We start from the raw sequence: 6088 nt of genomic DNA on the forward strand, positions 1-6088 counted from the left end.
TCCAGATTTATTTGACATTGCGATATTCCTTTAACGGGGAATTGGGATTTAAAAATCGATAATCACAATACTGCAGTATTCCCTGAATCCCATCCCTCCTCCTCAGGAGTCCAGTCTTTCACAGCAAAGTGAGCAGGATCGCAGGTTATCCCACTCTCTGCTCATCGCCTCAAAACACTTTCTACTCCCAGTGTTACGTTCCCTGCTTTGGCCCATTGGAGACGGCAAACCCTCCCCGACGTGAGCACATCGGTCAGCCTGCACTGCGTCCGCACACTGGGCGTTTTGGGAGAGGGGTAGAAGACCATGAAGGGATGGAATTGACTGCTTCCGGTGCTTGAGGGGTTCGAGAACCGGGGAACGCAGCTGCGAGGTTCAATGTCAGAGATTTAGGAGAGAGAGAGCAGTGACACAGAGAGTTGTGAGGCTGTGGAATGCACGACCACAGTTAGTGATTGAAGCATTGGCCATGTCAGCATTTAAGAGTGGGATGGGTAGGTGGTCAAAGGAAATGGGGATTAAAGGGACCTGCGAACAGTGCAGGAGTGGACAGCGGTGTGGCCGTGACCTCCTTTATCATTTTGAGGTCGACCAATTTTGTAGGTCAGGACGTGTCCAAAACTGACTGCAAATAGTTTACTCCTCCAGATTCCCGATTGTGTTGCCGATTTGAGTTCACTGCGAACGGGAAGGCGGAATTGCGAGGATGGCATTGTGGCAGGACAGCCAAATCTGGACTCCGACCCCGCCCATCCCCCGTCCCGTCCCCGACCTGGCCCCGGCCGCGCCCCTCCCCGCCCATCCTCCGATCCCGCCCGCCCCTCGGCTCCGCCCGCCCCTGACCCCGCCCGCCTCGCGGCCCCGACCCCGCCCGTCCCTCGACCCCGCCCATCCCACGAACCTGCCCATCCTCCAACCTAGCTCCGCCCCGGGGATCAGGATGGGATTCGGATTACTGCACCTTGGGAGGATACAAACCAGCACGGACTGGTTGGGCCGAATAGCCTGTTTCTGTGGTGTAATTTCTATCTGATTTTATGAAAGTGTGGAGGTCTGATTACTTGGGGCTGGTGTGAAATTCTGCTCACACTTGGGGCAGGCGTGGAATCCTGCTCACACTTGGGGCAGGGTTGGGATTCTGCTCACACTTGGGGAAGGGTGGAATTCTGCTCACACTTGGGGCAAAGCGTGGGACCCTGCTCACATTTGGGGCAGGGTTGGCATTCTGCTCACACTTCAGGCAAGGGAGAAATTCTGATCACACTTGGGGGCAAGGGTAGAATTCTGCTCACACTTGGGGGCAAGGGTGGAATTCTGCTCACACTTGGGGCAGGGGTGGGATTCTGCATATGCTAGGGTCAGGTTGAGAGATTTTGCTCACATTTATGGTGAGGTGGAATTCTGCACACACTCGGGGCAGGGGTGGATTGCTGCTCACTATCAGTGGGGTAAAGTGTTTCTCACTACCAGAGGGGTAAAATATTACTCACTATAAGAGGGGTAAAATGTTATTCACTAGCAGAGGGGTAAAGTGTTACTACTATCAGAGGGGTAAAGTGTTACTCACTATCAGAGGGGTAAAGTGTGACTCACTATCAGTGGGGTAAAGTGTGACTCACTATTAGAGGGTTAAAGTGTTACCCACTAGCAGAGGGGTAAAGTGTTACTATCAAAGGTGTAAAGTGTTACTCACTATCAGAGGTGTAAAGTGTTACTCACTATCAGAGGTGAAAAGTGTTACTCACTATTAGAGGGTTAAAGTGTTACCCACTATCAGAGGTGTAAAGTGTTACTCACTATCAGAGGTGTGAAGTGTTACTCACTATCAGTGGGGTAAAGTGTTATTCACTAGCAGAGGGGTAAAGTGTTACTCACTATCAGAGGGGTAAAGTGTTACTATCAGAGGTGTAAAGTGTTACTCACTATCAGAGGGGTAAAGTGTTACTCACTATCAGAGGGGTAATGTGTTACTCACTATCAGAGGGGTAAAGTGTTACTCACTATCAGAGCGGTAAAGTGTTACTCACTATCAGAGGGGTAAAGTGTTACTCACTAGCAGAGGGGTAATGTGTTACTCACTGTCAGTGGGGCAAAGTGTTACTCACTATCAGTGCAGTAAAGTGTTACTCACTATCAGAGCGGTAAAGTGTTACTCACTATCAGAGGGGTAAAGTGTTACTCACTATAAGAGGGATAAAGTGTTACTCACTATCAGAGGGGTAAAGTGTTACTCACTATCAGAGGGATGAAGTGTTACTCACTATCAGTGGGATAAAGTGTTACTCACTATCAGAGGGGTAAAGTGTTACTCACTATCAGAAGGGTAAAGTGTTACTCACTATCAGAGGGGTAAAATGTTACTCACTATCAGAACGGTAAAGTGTTACTCACTATTATAGGGGTAAAATGTTACTCACTATCAGTGGGGTAAACTGTTACTCACCATCAGAGGGGTAAAATGTTACTCACTATCAGAGGGGTAAAATGTTACTCACTATCAGAGGGGTAAAGTGTTACTATCAGAGGGGTAATCAGAGGGGTAAAGTGTTACTCACTATCAGTGGGGTAAAGTGTTACTCACTATCAGAGGGGGAAAGTGTTACTATCAGAGGGGTAATCAGAGGGGTAAAGTGTTACTCACTATTAGAGGGGTAAAATGTTACTCACTATCAGAACGGTAAATGTTACTCACTATCAGTGGGGTAAAGTGTTACTCACTATCAGAGGGGTGAAGCGTTACTCACCATTAGAGGGGTAAAGTATTATTCACTATCAGAGGGGTAAAGTGTTACTCACTATCAGAGGGGTAAAGTGTTTCTCACTATCAGAGGGGTAAAGTGTAACACACGATCAGAGGGGTAAAGTGTTTCTCACGATCAGAGGGGTAAAATGTTACTCACTATCAGAGGGGTAAAATGTTACTCACTATCAGAGGGGTAAAATGTTACTCACTATCAGAGGGGTAAAGTGTTACTATCAGAGGGGTAATCAGAGGGGTAAAGTGTTACTCACTATCAGTGAGGTAAAGTGTTACTCACTATCAGAGGGGGAAAGTGTTACTATCAGAGGGGTAATCAGAGGGGTAAAGTGTTACTCACTATCAGAGGGGTAAAATGTTACTCACTATCAGAACGGTAAAGTGTTACTCACTATCAGTGGGGTAAAGTGTTACTCACTATCAGAGGGGTGAAGCGTTACTCACCATTAGAGGGGTAAAGTATTATTCACTATCAGAGGGGTAAAGTGTTACTCACTATCAGAGGGGTAAAGTGTTTCTCACTATCAGAGGGGTAAAGTGTAACACACGATCAGAGGGGTAAAGTGTTTCTCACGATCAGAGGGGTAAAATGTTACTCACTATCAGAGGGGTAAAATGTTACTCACTATCAGAGGGGTAAAATGTTACTCACTATCAGAGGGGTAAAATGTTACTCACTATCAGAGGGGTAAAATGTTACTCACTATCAGAGGGATGAAGTGTTACTCACTATCAGAGGGGTAAAATGTTACTCACTATCAGAGGGGTAAAGTGTTACTCACTATCAGAGGGGTAAAATGTTACTCACTGTCAGAGGGGTAAAGTGTGACTCACTATCAGAGGGGTAAAATGTTACTCACTATCAGAGGGGTAAAGTGTTACTCACTATCAGAGGGGTAAAGTGTTACTCACTAGCAGAGGGGTAAAGTGTTACTCACTATCAGAGGGGTAAAGTGTTACTATCAGAGGTGTAAAGTGTTACTCACTATCAGAGGGGTAAAGTGTTACTCACTATCAGAGGGGTAATGTGTTACTCACTATCAGAGGGGTAAAGTGTTACTCACTAGCAGAGCGGTAAAGTGTTACTCACTATCAGAGGGGTAAAGTGTTACTCACTAGCAGAGGGGTAATGTGTTACTCACTGTCAGTGGGGCAAAGTGTTACTCACTATCAGTGCAGTAAAGTGTTACTCACTATCAGAGCGGTAAAGTGTTACTCACTATCAGAGGGGTAAAGTGTTACTCACTATAAGAGGGATAAAGTGTTACTCACTATCAGAGGGGTAAAGTGTTACTCACTATCAGAGGGATGAAGTGTTACTCACTATCAGTGGGATAAAGTGTTACTCACCATTAGAGGGGTAAAGTATTATTCACCTTCAGAGGGGTAAAGTGTTACTCACGATCAGAGGGGTAAAGTGTTTCTCACTATCAGAGGGGTAAAGTGTAACACACGATCAGAGGGGTAAAGTGTTTCTCACGATAAGAGGGGTAAAATGTTACTCACTATCAGAGGGGTAAAATGTTACTCACTATCAGAGGGGTAAAATGTTACTCACTATCAGAGGGGTAAAGTGTTACTATCAGAGGGGTAATCAGAGGGGTAAAGTGTTACTCACTATCAGTGGGGTAAAGTGTTACTCACTATCAGAGGGGGAAAGTGTTACTATCAGAGGGGTAATCAGAGGGGTAAAGTGTTACTCACTATCAGAGGGGTAAAATGTTACTCACTATCAGAACGGTAAAGTGTTACTCACTATCAGTGGGGTAAAGTGTTACTCACTATCAGAGGGGTGAAGCGTTACTCACCATTAGAGGGGTAAAGTATTATTCACTATCAGAGGGGTAAAGTGTTACTCACTATCAGAGGGGTAAAGTGTTTCTCACTATCAGAGGGGTAAAGTGTAACACACGATCAGAGGGGTAAAGTGTTTCTCACGATCAGAGGGGTAAAATGTTACTCACTATCAGAGGGGTAAAATGTTACTCACTATCAGAGGGGTAAAGTGTTACTCACTATCAGAGGGGTAAAATGTTACTCACTATCAGAGGGGTAAAGTGTTACTCACTATCAGAGGGGTAAAGTGTTACTCACTATCAGAGGGGTAAAATGTTACTCACTATCAGAGGGGTAAAGTGTTACCCAGTATCGTAGTTACAACATTTTTTCAAGGCAATTTTTACTTGTATAAAAATAATAAACCTTCAGAACGGGCACAAATTCTGGCGATGTAACCAGCACTAATGGGAAAAAAATCGACCAGCGAGGATCATTTTCTTGCCGACAAAGCTGGGCGCCCTTTAAGACTCCACGATCGCGCCCCTTTAAATCCTTAAGCTGGTCTCCGAATTCACTTTTGTGATGAGTGGTAAGTTTTAAGGGGCTGAGGGATCATTTCGCTTTTCTGAACTGCTGCATGGCTGCTCTGGGAAAGGGGCCTGGGGCCCGTTAATAATTGGGAACGTAATTGGAAATTCTAATGAGCGCACCAGTGGCCCGCACTCGCCCCCAATTATTCAGGTGTTGTCACGAATGAGAGATTACCGCGTCTAACCCCCTGCAGGAAAGACTTCGGTTTCACACTTGCCCCTCTCACGACAGGCTCCGCGAAAAATCTCGGAGGTGGCGGAGATTGTGGCCAGTCTCAACCGACCTCTGGCATCTCAACCCAACGGTCCTGGCCTGGAATCACGCAGCCACAGGAGGAGGCCGTTCGGCCCATCGTGCCTGTGCCGGCTCTTTCAAAGGGCTCTCCGATCAGTCCCACTACCTACCCCCTCCCCCGCCCCACCGCGCCCTGCCCTTTCCCCAGAGCTCTGCTGAGAGAAGCTGGGGTTGTCCTCCTCGGAGCAGAGACGGCTCAGGGCGGGCTCGATCCAGGCGTTCAACGTCAGGAAGGGCTTTGACGGAGCGAATGAGGAGAAACCGTTTCCAGCGGTGGGAGGGTCGGTAACCAGAGGACACAGATTTGAGGTGATCGGCAAAAGAAGCAGAGCCGGGGTGGTGGGCGGGGGGGGAGATGAGGTGGAATTGTTTTACGCCTCGAGTTGTTACGATCTGGAATGGGCTGCAACTTTCACAAGGAGAAATACTTGGCAGGGGGGAGAAAATTCGCAAGGCTACGGGGAAAGAGCAGGGGGGGGGGCGGGTGGGACTAACTAATTGGACAGCTCTTTCAAAGAGCCGGCACAGGCCCGATGGGCCGAGCGGCCTCCTTCTGTGCCGCATGATTCTCAGCATTTCGCCAATTCCCTCAATTCTGTCAACTTCTTCCGAGGCAATTGTTCTGCGACGGGGGAGGGGGGGCTCCAGGCCACTCTCTCCCCACCC

At 47.5% G+C, this 6088-nt stretch overlaps 1 protein-coding gene across 3 annotated transcripts in view; it reads right to left on the reverse strand.

Annotated features, from left to right (window-relative positions):
* Positions 1-6088, reverse strand: part of LOC137306496 (pyruvate carboxylase, mitochondrial-like) — a 1155436-nt gene that overhangs the window by 482568 nt on the left and 666780 nt on the right. The window lies entirely within an intron of this gene.

This window comes from Heptranchias perlo, chromosome 43 (genome assembly GCF_035084215.1).
Source record: "Heptranchias perlo isolate sHepPer1 chromosome 43, sHepPer1.hap1, whole genome shotgun sequence".
Taxonomy (NCBI): Eukaryota; Metazoa; Chordata; class Chondrichthyes; order Hexanchiformes; family Hexanchidae; genus Heptranchias; species Heptranchias perlo.